Source organism: Grampus griseus, assembly GCF_964374135.1.
Source record: "Grampus griseus genome assembly, chromosome: 2".
In the NCBI taxonomy this organism is placed as follows: Eukaryota; Metazoa; Chordata; class Mammalia; order Artiodactyla; family Delphinidae; genus Grampus; species Grampus griseus.
Genome location: NC_139018.1, coordinates 2,659,957 through 2,678,539, shown reverse-complemented (window position 1 = coordinate 2,678,539; position 18,583 = coordinate 2,659,957). Strand labels below are relative to the sequence as shown.

Sequence of the window (18,583 nt, the reverse complement as noted above, 5' to 3'; positions counted from 1 at the left end):
TGGCGACTGCATGCGTTCTGAAAAGCTTATGAATGGGTTCTGAACCTTCTGGCATTTTGAGTGAGATGTTCCAGCTGAGAGCCTACATTCGTGATCAGGGTAAATAAATTCAGCTTCCCTTGAGCAGCACATCCTTTCTCTTCATTTACCAGAGTTGTCACTTCGGCCCAGTTCTTCCTCTGGTGACATCTGCCTTGGTCTCTTGGTTCCTGGCAACAGACTGTGGCTGAGAGGTGGTTTTCTGCTTGAGGTTGGGGACTAGCCTGTGTGCGTGCAGCATCCCAGCCCTCCGTGTGCGGCAGCACAGAATGGACTGGCACGTCCGTGCCTCCTGGGGGCTGGCAGTCCTCGACATGCCCAAAGCATGGTCGCAGCCCTGTGTGCTCGTGAGGTTCCGGCAGAGCTCTCTCCATTTGAAGAGCTTCTTTCCAGCAGCACACCCCAGGGCGCCAGGAGAGCCTGACTTCCAGAGAGGGGGCCCCGCCTACTTCTGCTTCCAGGATATCAGGATGGCTGGCTTTGGAGGGGGAGGCCCAAGTTAGAAAGACCCACATTCAAAGTGCCAAACTTGTGAACATAATAAACGGAGGCCTGTTCTCTTCATTACCAAAGGATCGTTTGCTGGTGTTAGAAATATGTGTAGCATAGTTTGTTTGAAAACCAGTTGCCCTGTGCATGTAAACTGTATTGATATCTTGACTGCGTGGGACTGAAGTATCTGTTGGCTAATATTTTGCAAAAGGCGCCCAGACAGCCTGCTGCCTGGGGGGCTGAGGCCTGGGGCAGCCCTGGGGACGAGGCCGGCTGCTGAGGCTCTTTCCTGAGCTTAGCCGCACTGGTTCGGGAGGACAGTTCACCCTTGCAGAGAGCTCATTTCTGTTGTTAACAAACATTCAGATCATACAGTTTGAACTTTCAACTTGAAGGAGAGTTGACCTCTCACGTCAGTGGGTGTGTTGCAGTGACTCACCTACAGGCCTCAGTTAGGAATCTTCATCTAATTCACTCCCTTTATTTTACAGATGAGGAAACTGAGGCCCAGAGAAGCTATGCCACTTGGTTAAGGTCCCAAAGCGGTGAGAACCAGATCTAGGATCAGAAACCTGGCTCTCTGTCCTCCTCAGGATCGCGTTCCTGACAGAAGAGGTTTGCTCTCAGTTCACCGTCCTTCACTTTCCTTTTACAGAAAAGAGGCCTATCATGATAACTGGACTAGCACCCCCTAATTTGTCTTTTAAAACATTCCTACCTTCCCTTCCTTCTTTCTTCCATCAGTCATTGAGCAGCTTCTGCTCACTGTGCTGGAGACTTTGGGGATGGGGGTGGAGGAGGGCAGGCCGCGTGCTGTGCCGAGAGATTAGTGGCGGGTGCACCGGAGCACGCAGCCTGGGTGTCGAGATGAATTCTTCCTCCACAGCTGCACTTCCGCCTGCCTACGGTATTTTCCAGCGAAGCTAAGTGCCCAGCAGTCACCAGGGGTGAACCTGAATCATCACCTATCGAATCAAGGTCAAGATACTGTATTTACTAAGACAGAACAACATAGCAATGTTAGGTGCAGCTTACAAGTCACAGCTTATTGCAAGTAATGAGGTTCAGCTCACAAGGCTTGAAATATAACTTGATAGGCCAGATGCCGCTTCACCCGCGTTTTTAATTTGCCAGTCTTCAAGAAGATTGGGCTTGTATTACAGCCTGTATTTTCCTAAATGGCCTCAGTGACACCTCCTATCCTGTGGACTGTCGCACAGTGGGACTTTGGCCGGGAGGTGGGTCTCTGTTCCTTCTCTAGGAACCTGGGCCAGGTGTGTGACCTGCTTCACCCAGTAGTAGGGCAGAAGTGATGCTGTGTGACTTCCAAGCTAGGTCTTAAAAAAAAGGTTCAGTTTTTGCCTGGCTTCTCTTTTGGGGACACTTGCTGTGGGGAAAGCCATGCTGTGAAGCCCAGCTAGCTCGGGCAGGGGGAGCACATGGCAAGGCCCGCAAGGAGCCATTCTGAGGCCCCAGTCAGCAGCCTCCCGGGAGGGGCGAGTGAGTGGCCGGGCAGGTGACTCTGGTGTTCCACTTTTCTCGCTTCCCAGCTGAGGCGTGCTGTGCCCGGTCCAGCAGAGCCCCAGCCTGCAGAGCCTGTGAACGTGGCGACTGGGGGTTAGGCCACTCCACGCTGGGGTGACTTATTACGAAGCCTACTTACTGCAGTCCTTAGTGTTTCCATTCATCGATATTAGACATGACATTTTATTACATGCTGGGTGTAGAAAGCTTAAGAAATTACTGTTTTTGAAAAAATGATTAACCTTAGAAAAAAATTTTAATAACAGCTTTTTGGAGATAATTTGCATAACATAAACTCTACCCTGTTATAGTGCACAGTTCAGTAGTTTTTAGTATATTCCTAGTTGTTCATCCAGAACAATTTTTATCACCTCAAAATGATAATCAGACTCTTAATATAATTTATTCAACAGACAAGGACAAATGAAAGATTAGGATTCCTATGCATTACGTTAAACTGTGGTGCTGGGTGTCTAGGACCCAGTAGGCACTCAGGCCCGTGTTTGCTGATACATGAGCTCAAATGGAAGCGTGAAGATGATAACCTGGCAGGTTGGATTGGGCTTGGCTGCAGCGCTTGGAGCATCTGTTATGTGCACGGGAGTTCACCCTGGGTGTTTGGTAAGAGGTGAGCCTTGATCTGGGTTTTCATGGCGGGGAAGTAAGGAAAGCGTTTGAGGGACAGAGACTGTGCTACAGTGGGAAGGACATCTCTGGCTGGGTCCCTGTCAGAGGAGGATGGAGCACAGCGTGTTTGCTGGGCAGGGGCAGGTTCAGACGCATGCTGTGCCTGCACGCTCCTCCCCCACCGCGCGTACCACACACACACTCGCACTCCTGCCTGCCCTCCCGTGGGTGTGCGCTGTTCCCTTTCGTGCGTGCACACGCAAAAGCTGACCTCCTGGGCGGAAGGAAGCCGAGGCATGGCCCAAAGAGGAAAGGGCTGCTGACAGCCTAGACCAGGGGTCAGCACACTTTTTCTGTAGTGGGCCAGATAGTAAATGTTTTAGTCTTTGTGGGCCAGTCCTGGGTCTCTGCTGTTGTAGGACATACGTAAACCAATGAGCATGGCTGTGTTCCAGCAAAACTAATTACAAGACGGTGGACCCAAGTTTGCCCGTCTCTGGCCTACACGGATCCATCTGATCCACCTGCCTGGTCAGTGGTCCTGGCGCAGACGTGGCTCGTGCCTCCCATCTCCTGCTCAGGCTTCGAGGCCGTCAGGACGGCTAGTTCTCGGCCCCTGGCTGCTGCCCCGGCATGGAGAGCTTCAGCAGGGCAGCCCGCACCTCCCTCAGCGTTGGATCTCTGACTCGGTACATACACAGCAGGAACTCAGCAGCGTCCGAAGCCCCTGAAAAGTGATAGGGCTGTCGCGGGTTTGGGGAGGGGGGGAGGTGGTGAGCCAAGAGGACAGAGGAATAAAGCCAGTGGGTAGGTCCAGTAGTTTCTGGACCCCATTGCTTAGAGGCATGTGGTAGAATGTGGGGAAATCTGGAACGGTTTGGCCCTGCATGAAGAGCCCAGGACCCAAGGCATCATTCCATTTATGTGAGATTAAATTACCTTTCAAGAGAGCTGCATCAGGAGCCTTAGAAGTAACCTTTCAGGTGGAGAACATTCCTGCTTTCAAATCTTGGGAAACACTGTGGGTTTTTTGGGGTTTTTTTAATGAGGAATCATGTAACCTAGGTGCCTTACCTAAGAGCCTAATAATCAGATCTCTGAAGCAAGTGCCTTAGCAAACAACAAGGTGTTCAGTTCCCCAGGTAGTTTAGAGGAGATAAAGCCCCAGGGGAAAAAGCCGACACACTCTCGAACTGTTGACCGCTGTTCACATCCGGACGAGGAGTAGCCGCTCATTTATGGTACGTGCATCAGGCACTGGTGTTGGAAGCCTGTGAATTCAACAGTATAATCTCATTTCAATTGTTCTTTGGCTTAGAAGAGTAAAAATTACTTCAATTGAAGAAAGAAAGTATCTTGACTTGTCAAAAAAATGATATTCAGTTAAAAATGACAAAATTTCACAGCCCTGCATATGTTACAAAATGGCATTTCACAGGCAAATTCATTAATTGGGGTTATTTTGCAAGGGTCTTCAGACCCTCAGATCGGAGGAAGCCCCCCTGTCACGTGCTTCCCTTGCGGCTTGTGCTGGACCGTAGGACATCTGCGTAACGAGGTGACTTCTGTCTTCTGAGTGACCACTTTTGTCCCTGAATGCACAGCTCACAGAGAAGGGGTTAGGGTGCGGCTTGGGTTTGCCGCACCGTGAAGACACGCCTCCTTGATACTCTCGATGATGGAAGACATGGATTGTGAAATGTTAAAACCTCAAGAAATTATTTCGTTCAGTCCCTCCCTGCCAGCCCTCTGTTTCACTGAAACCCACCCCAGAGGGGAGCGTCTGAGCCCTGGCCTCTGGGCTCCTGTCCAGCCTCCCGGGGTGACCTTCATCCTCCAACGCCAGCCATGGGTCTTGTTGCCCAGAGTATAGGAATCTTTCTTAGCTTGGAACCTTAAGTCCAAACCCACAAGAACATTGCTCCCTTTTTTATTCTGCCTGGGGTTTTCAGAGCGTCTAATAACGCTGGACAGTTTTGTCATTCATCATCGTGAGTAGTGTGGCTTGTTACAACCTGCAGCTACAGGTCTTGGAGAGCAAATTCATTTTCTACATTCAGATTTGCTCATCTAAAAATTCTGTTTATAATATTAATTTAGGACAAGGCTTCTGTTATGAGTTGTGGAAAAACAGCTCCTCTATCCCCTTTAATAAAGATATTTTTGAAATGTAATTTAATGTGTGTAAGTGAATTACTGTTCAGGTTTTAGTTTGTTGCTTGGAAAGAAGTGTGAGAAGAAAAGCATCTTTTTTATCTTTTCTTCTTGCTTTTTGCCCGCACCTCACAGCTTGTGGGATCTTAGTTCCCCAACCAGGGATTGAACCTGGGCCCTCGGCAATGAGAGCGCAGGGTCCTAACCACTGGACCACCAGGGAATTCCTAAGATGTATCTCTTTTTATTTTTATTTCTTTAAATATTTTTTATTTTTGGCTGCGTTGGGTCTTCATTGCTGCACGCGGGCTTTTCTCTAGTTGCGGCGAGTGGGGGCTACTCTTCGTTGTGGTGTGGGGGCTTCTCGTAGCAGTGGCTTATCTTGCTGCAGAGCACGGGCTCTAGGTGCGCGGGCTTCAGTAGTTGTGGCTCACAGGCTTAGTTGCTCCGCGGCATGTGGGATCTTCCTGGACCAGGGCACGAACCCGTGTCCCCTGCGTTGGTAGGTGGATTCTTAACTACTGCACCAGCAGGGAAGTCCAAAAAGTATCTTTTTAACAAACACATTTTCTAAGCTCTGGCCAGCAACCCACTCATTCAATTAATATTTATCAAGCACTAATATTTATCAGTATAGTATTTTATTATATTTGTATATATATTTACATCCTTGTGTTTATGTATACGTTATACACTTACTATATACATAAATGTATACACACTAATTATATATACATATGTATACACACTCATTAAAATCAAGCAGAAGTATAGCAAAAAGTTAGATACCGTAGAATTATATGGGATTTTTTTCCCCTCTAAAACCTATAGAATGAGCTATTGAGTTGATGTTCAGTATGAGCCAGTTTTTTTTTTTTTTTTTTTTTTTTTGCGGTACGTGGGCCTCCCACTGTTGTGGCCTCTCCCGTTGCGGAGCACAGGCTCCTGATGCGCAGGCTCAGCGGCCATGGCTCACGGGCCCAGCCGCTCTCCGGCATGTGGGATCTTCCCGGACCAGGGCACGAACCCATGTCCCCTGCATCGGCAGGTGGACTCTCAACCACTGTGCCACCAGGGAAGCCCCCTGAGCCACTTTTTAATCTGAGAATTTCAGAAATAGTTAATTCCTGCCGATCCTTCAGCTTATGGCTTAGACACTCTCTCCTCAGGGAGGCCTTCCCTGCACCCACGCGGGGTGTGGCTGGCGCATTCGTCACGTGCTTCCCTTGGGCAGTTCTCACGTCTCGTGCACGCACACCCACAGTTACTTGTGTCCCTCCCCCAGGCGGCAGCTCTGGGCGGCAGGGCCCTGCCCTCCTTGTCCCCTGCTCCTGGCACGGTGCCTGCGCCACCCCGGCTCTACGCTGCATGCTGGGTTCCCAGTGAGACTGGGCACCAGAGTTTTCCTCTGAGGGGGTTGTCGTGCTCTGCATTAACCTTTCCTTTGTGGGGCAGTCTTGGAAGTTTTCAAGTGTTTTCTTATTCAACCAAGAAATCTTTCTTCCATGACTAACTTCCTATTTTTTCAAATGATTGAATACTTCTATTTTCTTCCTCCTCCAAGGAGTTGGAAACTACTAAGAACAGATGACTTTGTATGGGTCCTTCCTTCTTTTGCTCTTCCCTCAAGTTCTTATTCATGTAAGTGGACGAATATATTGTAGGGATAGCAGATTCAAATGGACCCTTCTAATTTCAGGATAGAGATTTTTGAGGAGAATGAGGAAGTTTTGAGAAACTAGTAAAACCTGCCCTGGTGCTGTGGATTCTTTATAGGAAATTCTCTTTCGTTTTCCTCATGACAGGTGCTGGACTGTGAGAAGGGACCTACCATTCAAAAATATTTATCAGGCACTTATGGCCCCTGGGGTCAGACAAGCCTAGCTTTTGTCCCAGCTGCCCCGGACCACCTGGGACTCAGCCGGGTGCTGTGTGCAGGGTGTGGTGCCAGGCGCTGCGGAGCCCCAGCACGAAGGCTCTCGCTCCCTGCGCTTCGTCAGGGGCTCTCAACTTGCTGGGTCTGTGCTGACGTCGCTTAGCAGCACTGCTTTAACCTACAAATAAAGATTTATTTTCATATTATTCCGATAGAAGATTTTATTAATGTAGGCACTTTATTTGTATAAAAGGTGTTGACAGAATATTTTGTGTTCAAAATATTGATTAATTTTGGGGGAAACCTAAGGGATTTGATGTTGCATAACAAATCTCTATTTAAATTCACTGAATAAACTGCAGTGAACCATAACTATATTAAGCCAAAGCCAGCACTGCAGAATAGAGTTTATTTGAAAGAACAATTAGATGAAAATTTCAAGGTGACCTGGAAAGGTTTCACGCTTCTGTATAACTCATAGGAAACTTTGTACGGGTGGGTCCAGCAGTCTTAGCAGCAGGGGTCACATTTGATTAGGAAGTAGATTTATTCTAGAGGGTTTATGTAGCATGAAGAATATTAAATTCAAAGAGATCATAGTGATATTTAAGATATCACTGGATATCTTAAATTTTCAACTTGACTCTGTCAAAACATTTCTGACATTTTGTATTTTAAGACTAAAGTAAGTATGCAGTGGTAATGGATGTTTGGTCATGATTTCAGGTGAGTAAGGCTTCAGAGAAACCTATCACAAGGCCAAAAACGAAACTAAACTCACCATTGCCTTGTAGTTACAAACCATGGCGTGTTTTACCCAAGGGTAGTTTTAACTCTTATTACCCAGTAGCGTGGGGTAGTCACTTCATTCTTAAGTAGCTCCTTGCCTCCTCCTTGTTCAAATCCATTTGGATAATGCTTTTCAAAAGTAAGCAGAATAATTCTGGTCAATTCTCATATTAAAGTGGCTAGAAACTAAGCAAATGATTATTTAAATGATGTGAGAAAATTCATTTTAGCCTAGCCAAGGTCTCAGTAACCTTCCTTGAAGTCTGAAATGGCCTTACTTGGTTCAGCTAAAGGTGCTTTTTTTTTGGTGCATCTGGTTGTGAGTGTCATTTGTTGGTCCTAAGGGAATACATCAACCCAGGGATGTCAATGCTGAAATTCAAAGCAATGAAAAAAGATGCTTGGTTTAAAAAAAAGGACAAATGCATCTGTTAGGCATTACTGATGTCTTGGGAATTTTGAGGTGTGTATTTTGCTTATTGCTAAGGTATTAGGTGATTGCCCAGGATGTGAGCTTACAGGTGTCAGAGCCATCGTGAACAAGCTACCACGGAGGCAGTGCTGGTCCGTGAGACCTGGGTTTCAGTCCTGGTGACTCTGACTTTGGACAAGTTGCTGAATGTCATTATTTTAGTTCCTCAAGAGACCAGGGAGGAAATTTGGACTACTGGATAACATTTTTTTTTCAATTGGCCTTTATTACGTTGAGGTAGGTTCCCTCTGTACCCACTTTCTGGAGAGTTTTTACCATAAATGGGTGTTGAATTTTGTCAAAAGCTTTTTCTGCATCTATTGAGATGATCATATGGTTTTTATTCTTCAATTTGTTAATATGGTGTGTCACATTGATTGATTTACATATATTGAAGAATCCTTGCATTCCTGGATAAATCCCACTTGATCGTGGTGTATGATCCTTTTAATGTGCTGTTGGATTCTGTTTGTTAGTATTTTGTTGAGGATTTTTGCATCTATATTCATCAGTGATATTGGTCTGTAATTTTCGTTTTTTGTAATATCTTCGTCTGGTTTTGGTATCAGGGTGATGGTGGCCTCATAGAATGAGTTTGGGAGTATTCCTTCCTCTGCAATTTTTTGGAAGAGTTTGAGAAGGATGGGTGTTAACTCTTCTCTAAATGTTTGATGGAATTCACCTGTGAAGCCATCTGGTCCTGGACTTTTGTTTGTTGGAAGATTTTTAATCACAGTTTCAATTTCATTACTTGTGATTGGTCTGTTCATATTTTCTATTTCTTCCTGGTTCAGTCTTGGAAGGTTATACCTTTCTAAGAATTTGTCCATTGCTTCCACGTTGTCCATTTTATTGGCATAGAGTTGCTTGTAGTAGTCTCTTAGGATGCTTTGTATTTCTGCGGTGTCTGTTGTAACTTCTCCTTTTTCATTTCTAATTCTATTGATTTGAGTCTTCTCCCTTTTTTTCTGGCTGATGGTTTATCAATTTTATCTTCTCAAAGAACCAGCTTTCAGTTTTATTGATCTTTGCTATTATTTTCTTTGTTTCTGTTTCATTTATTTCTGCTCTGATCTTTATGATTTCTTTCCTTCTGTTAACTTTGGGCTTTGTTTGTTCTTATTTCTCTAGTTCCTTTAGGTGTAAGGTTAGATTGTTTACTTGAGATTTTTCTTGTTTCTTGAGGTAGGCTTGTATAGCTATAAAGTTCCCTCTTAGAACTGCTTTTGCTGCATCCCATAGGTTTTGGATCGTCATGTTTTAATTACCATTTGTGTGTAGGTATTTTTTGATTTCTTCTTTGCTTTCTTCAGTGATCTCTTGGTTATTTAGTAACGTATTGTTTAGCTTCCATGTGTTTGTGTTTTTTACGTTTTTTTCCCCCTGTAATTCATTTCTAATTTCATAGCGTTGTGGTCAGAAAAGATGCTTGATATGATTTCAGTTTTCTTAAATTTACTGTGGCTTGATTTGTGACCCAAGATGTGATCTATCCTGGAGAACGTTCCATGCGCACTTGAGAAGAAAGTGTAATCTGCTGTTTTTGGATGGAATGTCCTATAAATATCAGTTAAATCTATCTGGTCTGTTGTGTCATTTAAAGCTTCTGTTTCCTTATTTATTTTCATTTTGGATGATCTGTCCATTGGTGTAAGTGAGGTGTTAAAGTCCCCCACTATTATTGTGTTACTGTCGATTTCCTCTTTTATAGCTGTTAGCAGTTGCCTTATGTATTGAGGTGCTCCTATGTTGGGTGCATATATATTTATAATTGTTATATCTTCTTCTTGGATTGATCCCTTGATCATTATGTAGTGTCCTTCCTTGTCTCTTGTAACATTCTTTATTTTAAAGTCTATTTTATCTGATATGAGTATTGCTACTCCAGCTTTCTTTTGATTTCCATTTGCATGGAATATCTTTTTCCATCCCCTCACTTTCAGTCTGTATGTGTCCCTAGATCTGAAGTGGGTGTCTTGTAGACAGCATATAGATGGGTCTTGTTTTTGTATCCATTCAGCAAGCCTGTGTCTTTTGGTTGGAGCATTTAATGCATTCGCGTTTAAGGTAATTATCGATATGTATGTTCCTATGACCATTTTCTTAATTGTTTTGGGTTTGTTTTTGTAGGTCCTTTTCTTCTCTTGTGTTTCCCACTTAGAGAAGTTCCTTTAGCATTTGTTGTAGAGCTGGTTTGGTGGTGCTGAATTCTCTTAGCTTTTGCTTGTCTGTAAAGCTTTTGATTTTTCCATCGAATCTGAATGAGATCCTTGCCGGGTAGAGTAATCTTGCTTGTAGGTTCCTCCCTTTCATCACTTTACGTATATCATGCTTCTGGCTTGTAGAGTTTCTGCTGAGAAATCAGCTGTTAACCTTATGGGAGTTCCCTTGTATGTTATTTGTCGTTTTTCCCTTGCTGCTTTCAATAATTTTTCTTTGTCTTTAATTTTTGCCAATTTGATTACTATGTGTCTCGGTGTGTTTCTCCTTGGGTTTATCCTGTATGGGACTCTCTGCACTTCCTGGACTTGGGTGGCTATTTCCTTTCCCATGTTAGGGAAGTTTTCAACTATAATCTCTTCAAATATTCTCTCAGGTCCTTTCTCTCTTCTCCTTCTGGGACCCCTAAAATGTGAATGTTGTTGCCTTTAATGTTGTCCCAGAGGTCTCTTAGGCTGTCTTCATTTCTTTTCATCCTTTTTTCTTTATTCTGTTCCGCAGCAGTGAATTCCACCATTCTGTCTTCCAGGTCGCTTATCCATTCTTCTGCCTCACTTATTCTGCTATTGATTCCTTCTAGTGTAGTTTTCATTTCAGTTATTGTATTGTTCATCTCTGTTTGTTTGTCTTTAATTCTTCTAGGTCTTTGTTAAACATTTCTTGCATCTTCTCGATCTTTGCCTCCATTCTTTTTCCAAGGTCCTGGATCATCTTCACTATCATTATTCTGAATTCTTTTTCTGGAAGGTTGCCTATCTCCACTTCATTTAGTTGTTTTTCTGTAGTCCAATCTGGTTCCTTCATCTGGTACATAGCCCTCTGCCTTTTCATCTTGTCTTTCTGTGAATGTGGTTTTTGTTCCGCAGACTGCAGGATTGTAGTTCTTCTTGCTTCTGCTGTCTCCTGGATAACATTTTAAAGATAATTTGAGTGTGCAAATGGCAACTCCGATTTTGCAGCATAAATCTGTATTGATTCCCACGACATCCTGAGTCAGTGAGCACACCTCTGTTGGTGCAGTCTATCTGGTAACAGACACGGTTGTTAAGCACATGGGTTCCAGGGGCACACTGATCCCCGACTTGCTAATGTGTAATGTTGCGATTTTGTTTGTGTTTCAATTTTCTCGTCTCTACGATGCAGTGGAAAAAGGAGAAAGGTATTTGTAGAGTTGTGAGGAATAAATGAATAACTTCAAGATTAGATTAATGCTAACTGATAACAACTGTGACTAACGTGTGTTGAGTGCTTCCTGTGTGGCAGGCACTTTCTGAGTGCTGAGGGTACAAACCTGACGGAGACACGGTTGTGTCTTCAGGAGGCTCACAGTCAGGTGGGAGGGAGAAGGAAGCAAGGCTGGTACAGGCTTGTACGTGTTGTGGTGGGCGTCCTCCTCGTACAGTACAGACCAGGGTTTGAGGAGGGTCACTTTCCCTGGGAAGGGAAGGTTCACAGAAATATGCGAGTTTAAGTCCACTTTCATTAAAAGGAGTTTAATTCCCCAAAAAGCAAGTGCTTGCCGTGTGTGCCTGGCACCCCGTTAAGTGCTAAGGGTTAGTGTGAATAGAAGATTTCAAGGCACGTGAATGTAGTCTTGGGGATGAAGTGTCTGACAGGACAGTGGAGGGGGTGGGAGAGAAGGAGCATGAACACAGGAGGAGGAAGGGCACCGGTGGAGCAGAGCTGGCAAGCCCACCCTGGTGTTGAGGGAGGCTGGCTCTCGGCAGAGGAGGGCCTGCTGAGCCACACTGGGGGAGGTAGGCTCACGCCCAGGGCCGGGTCAGGAGGACAGAGTGGGGAGGGAAGTGTGCGAGGGTACTTCGTGAATTTCAGTGTGTTGGATTGTTAAATTAATTTGAGTTTCATGAGTTCTGGACTATTTCTTCATCAAAATTATAACTTTTAACCATGGCTTGTCTGTGGCTGCTTTCATACTAAGTATGTAAATGAATGGCCATTGACGTGTTCCAATAAAACTTTATTTATAAAAATAGTAGCAAGTTGGATTTGGTCCTCAGGCCATAGTTTGCCAGTCCTGGTCTAGAGACAGTTTCTACATTACAGGACAGGGAGAGCAAAACTAGAGTCCACTAGCCTTACTGAAGTAGCAAAACAGATCAGAGTTTGGAGAGCACAAGGCAGCTAGAATTTGAGGGGCAAAGTATACGGGGTAGGGAGCTACTTAGAGAACTCCAGAGATCTGCAGAAGGACCTCCTGAGATTTGGGCCGAGTGCTGATCTACACGTCCATCAGAGCAAACACCTCAAAGCCAGGAAAAGAAGCACCAGAAAGGAGTGGACTCAACACTTTTTGGACATCACACAGAGCTGAGATAGTTTGTGTTCGCACCACCCAGGGTTGTATCAGTTAGGTCCTTGTAAAGCTTGTTTTTTAATCTTTGTGAGGGTGGGTTCAGAGCAGCTTTTTCATTTAGGGCATCAGGTAGATTCCTCAGAGGGGTATCACCTTAGTAATGGGACTGAATCAGCCCTGGACTAAAAGACTGCTGCAGACCTGCCCTAACTGATTCCAGGTAACTTAACTGCATTCCCAGAACAAAGCCCCAACTATATTTAAAAGGATATGATAAAATCCAGCACCCAACAATGTAAAAATGTTTGTGTCCAGCGTCTAATAAAAATTACCAGGCATGCAAAGAAGCAAGAAAATATGATATTAACCAGGAGGAAAATCAATCAGTAGAAACCCAGAAATAACAGAGATGATGAAATTAGCAGACAGGGGCATTAAAATAACTATTATAAATAAGTTGTACATATTCATGGGGAAAATGAGCGTAATGAGTGAGTGATATGAAAAAGACTGAACTAGGACTTCTAGAGATGAAAAATATAATAGAGAAGTGAAAAATACAATAGATTAACAGCAAATTGGCTGTACAGAAGAAAAGATCAGTGAACTTCAAGACATAGCAATAGAGGACTTCCCTGGTGGTACGGTGGTTAAGAATCCTTCTGCCAACGCAGGGGACACGGGTTTGATCCCTGGTCCGAGAAGACCCCATGTGCTGCAGAGCAGCTAAGCCCGTGCACCACAACTACTGAGCCTGCGCTCTAGAGCCCACAAGCCACAACTACTGAAGCCCATGCGCCTAGAGCCCGTTCTCCGCAACAAGAGAAGCCACCGCAATGAGAAGCCTGTGCACCGCAACGAAGAGTAGCCCCCACTCGCTGCAACTAGAGAAAACCCGCGCGCAACAACGAAGACCCAATGCGGCCAAAAGTAAATAAATAAATAAGGTAAATAAATTTATTTTTTAAAAAAAGACATAGCAGTAGAAACTATCCAAAATATGGTACAAAGAACAAAGAAGATTGAACAAAGTAACAGAGCATTAGTGACCTGTGAGAGAAAATCAGCTGTTTCAAGATATGTGTAACTGGAGTTCTAGAAGAAGAGGAGAGAATGGAAATGGTATTTGAAGAAATAGTGGTTGAAAAATGTCCAGATTTTTTGAAGACTGCAAACCATGATGCTCACAAACCCCGAATAGAGCAAACAGGGAAAATCATACCAAGGTGCCACGTGATCCAATTGCTGAAAAACCAGTGATGAAGAGAAAAAAATCTTAAAAAGCAGCAAGAAGAAAAGAGGACATGTTACAGAGGAACGAAATTAACGTGAGAAGACTTCTGGCCAGAACTTGTGTAAGTCAGGAGACAACAGTGCTGTTTTTAAAGCAGTGAAAGGAAGAAACCTGTTAATTTAGAATTCTGTTCCCAGTGAAAATATCTTTCAGAAATGAAAGTGAAATCAAAATTTCTAGGCCAAGAAATGCTGACAGAATTTATTGCCAGCAGAACTACAACTACAAGAAATTTTAAAGGAAGCTCAAGTAGAAGCAGTATGATACCAGATGGAAATTTTTACACAAAGGAATGAAAAGAACCAAAAATGGTCAATAATTGGCAGATATTCACACTTTTAATCTTTTTAAATTGATTATTTAAAGCAAAAATAACAATGTATTTTGGGATTTATAATACTTGTAGAGGTAAATAAATAATAGCACAAAGGTTGTGGGGGGAGAAATGGAAGTACAGTATTACTGTGTCTCAAGTGGTATAATATTATTTGAAGGTAAGCTGTGATGAGTTGAAGATGTATATTATATCTAAATCTCTCATCAGTGGGGAAAAAAGAAACATTAATTGCCAGTATCAGGGATGTAAAAGGACATTATTACAGATCCTACAGACGTTAAATGGGCAATAAGGAATATTGTGAAGAATTTTATGCCAATAAATTTGACAACCTAAATAAAATGAACAAACCCCTTGAAAAACATAAACCACCAAAGCTCACTCAAGAACAAATGTATAGCATAACTATATATTTATTGAAGAATTTGTAGTTAAAATCCTTACCTCAAAGAAATCTTCAGGCGCAGATAGCTTCACTGATAAGTATTAAACACTTAAAGAAGAGAGAATACTGAATCTGACAAAAACTTTTTCAGAAAATAGAAGAGGAGTGAATGCTTCCTGTCTCATTCTGTAAGGCCAGCCTTATCCTGAAAGCAAAACCAGACAGAGACATTATAATAAAGGAAAAACCACCAAGCAGTATTTGTGATATACACAGCATCCTCCATAAATTTTAGCAAATAGAATCCACTAGGCTGCATATAAAAAGGCTGTTACATAATTTATGATCAGATTTATCTCAAGAATGAAAGATTGGCTTAACATTGGAAAATCAATCAATGTAATCCACCACAGTAACAGATCAAAAGAAGAAAAACGAGAGTGAAACACGGAGATGGGAATGTGGAAAACACAAAGGGAAGGCAGGAGACTGGAAGCAGTGAGCTCTGGCACATGTATAATTGGTTCTGAGGAGAGAGGATGGTGCAGAAGCAGTATTCGAAGAGATAATGGCTGAAAATTTTCCACAGATTGTGAAAGAAACCAAACCACAGATCCAAGATGCTCAACAAATGACTGGCAGGATAAGTAAAAAGAAATCCACCCAAACACATAGTGAAACACATGATTACCTATAAAGGAACAGTAATAGACTTCTCAACACAGGCAGTGAAAGCCAGAAAGACTTGGGGTAATAGCTTCAGTACACTAGAAGAAAGAATTCTGTACCTTTTTAAGAAAAATGAATGAATATTGTGTAAAACATTAATAATGACAGAAAGATAGACACATGCATACACACACAACAGTAGAATATAAGTTGGAAAGATGATGAATGGAGTTAATATTTTGAGGCCCTTGCTGTCCAAGGGAAGGGTAAATATATTGATTAACATTGGACTTTGGTAAGAACCTGTACATTATAATTTCTAAAGCAATTACTAAAAGAATAGAAACAATGTATAATTTCCAGATTACTGGGGAGTGGGGACTCGAATGATAACAAGTAATCCAAAAGGAGCAAATAGAAGCCCCTGGTAAAATAACAGAATTAAACCTAAATGTGAGTAGTTGCTTCCAGTGTAAATAGCTAAGTGTTCCGATTAAAAGACAAGGGTATCAAGTAAGATGTTTTAAAAATCCAACTGTATACTGTTCATAAGAGACCCACCTAAAACATGAGGATTAAGAGATGTTGAAAGAAAAATGATGAAAAAAATAAACTATGCAAACACTAGCCAAAAGCAAGATTGTATAGTGTCAGAAAAAATACAGTTTAAGGCCAAAAAAAACAGTACTAGAGATGAGTGTCATTTCACTCAATAGAGTTGGCAACTAGTTCCTATAACAAAACATTCAGTAGTTTATTATAAGCAAATTCGTTTCTTACACAAAGTCCAGTACCGACAGTCCTGTTTGGCAGATTGCTTTCCAGATGGTCATTTGGGGATTCAGCTGCTTCTGCCTGTGACTCTGCCATCTCTTAGGACTTGGAAGACTCTGCAGGAGCCTCTGCGTTCGGGGGAGTGTGGACACTCACACCAGTGTTCACGGGCTAGGCCTGAGGGTGGGGTACATTACGATCCCGTTCTGTTAGGGGGAGCCCAGGTCGTATAACCAAACTTTGGTAAGAACCAAACTGCAGGGGAGGCTGGGAAATAACAATCTAGCTTTGTGCCCAGGAAGTAGAAGGAGTAAGTTCGGTCAACCTGTCGTCTCTGTCACGGTTTGTAATGGTAAAAGGTTCAATTCAAAAGAGAGTCATAATAATTCTCAATGTGGAGAAGCCTAATAATATGACTTCAGAGTATCCAAACTAGAATTTGCATAAGTACAAGGGAAAAATGGAGAAATTTACAGTTATCGTGGAGATTCCAACACAAGTCTCAGTAACTGATAGAATAAGTAGGCCAAAAATTTTAAAAATTCTGTAAGCACAGATGTTTTACATAGGATCAATACCCTTGGTCTGATGTACGTATAAATAACATTCCATCCAAAACCTGCAACGTATACTTTATTTTCAGGCACATAGAAGAAATTTCTAAAAATTGACCAATACTAGGCCATAGTGCAATACGTTTCAAAGATTATAATAATACAGATTATAATCTCTGACCTCAGTGGAACTGAGCTATAGATCAGTAACAAAAAGATAATTATAAAATCCCTAAGAGCTTAAAAATAAAGGAATATTTTTAAAATATTCTAAGAAGATGACATAATGGAAGTTAGAACATGCTTTTAACTGGCTGAAAATGAACATACTATACATCAAAACTTGTAGAATGCAGCCAAATCTCTCTGTCCATGGAGAGAGATTTTATAGCTTTAGAAAGGTAGAAAAGCTGAAAATTAGTAGGCTAAGTATCACTCTAATTAAAAATTGGAAAAAGAATAGCCAAAAAAACCCCCAAAAAGCCCAAAGGAAGAAAATCAGAGCAGAATTCAGCAAATGGAAATTTTACAGTAGAAAAGAACAACAAAGCACCCAGATTGGTTCTTTGAATAGTCTAGTAAAAGTGACAAACGTCTGGTGAGATAAGGGAGAAAAAAAGAGGAGGCACAATCAATGAAAAGAAAGGAAAAAAGAGAAGCTACTTTGGATTCAGTAGACTATAAAAAAATCATAAAACATTATTAGAAATAGCATCATGTCAGTAAATTTGGAAATTTAGATGAAATAAACAAATTTCTTGAAAAATGTAACTTTCTAAAAGTAGCTGCAGAAAAAATAGAAACCTTCACTAGTCCTATAACCATCAAAAAAATAGAATCAGTAATTAAAATTTTTTAGGCACAGATGGCTTCATTGTTAAATTCCACCAGACTTTCAAGGAAGAAATAATTCCAATCTTATCCAAATACTTCCTCAGAATAAACCAGGGAACACCTCCTAATTTATTTTATGAGGTTATCATAACTTTGTTACTAAAACCCAATAGGGATAGTATAATTAGTGAAGTGTTTATAGCAGACAAGGACAAATAAATTACAGCTATTGATTTTTCATTCTCTTGCCAAAGAAACATTCAGAGTTAACATTTGGCAAGAACTGTAGTTCAAGTTTGGGTGATAAACTGTTTTGACTTACAAAATGTGATTGAAATAACATTGAGGCCGTGTGTGTGTGTGTGTTTGTGTGTGTGCGTGTGTGTGTGTGTGTGTGTGTGTATTATCGTGTGTTACCTTAATTGATCTCTGCGGCTTACTGAGTAGATTAAAACACATGTATCGGGCTTCCCTGGTGGCGCAGTGGTTGAGAGTCCGCCTGCCGGTGCAGGGGACACGGGTTCGTGCCCCGGTCTGGGAAGATCCCACATGCTGCGGAGCGGCTGGGCCCTGAGCCATGGCCGCTGAGCCTGCACGTGTGGAGCCTGTGCTCCGCAACGGGAGAGGCCACAACAGTGAGAGGCCTGCGTACCGCAAAACAAACAAAACAACACATGTTTTATAATGAGGGATGTCAGTGAGGGCTATTTCTGATGTCCCTGGACCTTAGCTGTTACAAGCAAAGGGGGATTTATTGATCACCTAATTGAAAAGCCTCAGGGCTGGCTGCAGTTGAGTCAGCTTCTTCCCCAGCATCTTCCTCCATTTTTGCTCTATTCTCAGAAAGCCTCTTCACTCCCATGTGCTCATGTTCAGATTCTTTGGGAAAGAATGAAAATCTCTTTAAGTCCCAGAGGAGGAAGAAAAGACTCGATTCATTTTGACTTGGGTTGTATGCTCACAGATGAAACAACTCTGGCCGGGAATAGGCTGCTCTTACTGGCCAGCCCCCCCCCCCACCCTGACACCTGTCCCCTTGTGCCTGGGTGTTGGAACCAGTGTCTCTGGAAGCTGGTGGACTGAGAGTGGGGGGGTTACACCTGGTGAGAAATGGGAGTGCAGTAACCATCGGAAAAGTGAACGAATGCTTGGTTGCAGAATTAAATCTCCATTGCAGCGATTGTCAGATGTCAAATTTCATGAGCTTTTCTCCTAAATAATTATAAAAT

General features: G+C 42.7%; 1 protein-coding gene across 1 annotated transcript in view; it reads left to right on the top strand.

Annotated features, from left to right (window-relative positions):
• The window catches only part of TRAF3 (TNF receptor associated factor 3), a 107,622-nt gene that overhangs the window by 42,129 nt on the left and 46,910 nt on the right, over positions 1-18,583 (top strand). The window contains exon 2 of the mRNA XM_082649608.1: positions 1,023-1,146. The gene's annotated coding sequence lies outside the window, so the exon portion shown is untranslated. The remainder of the gene's footprint in view (positions 1-1,022; positions 1,147-18,583) is intronic.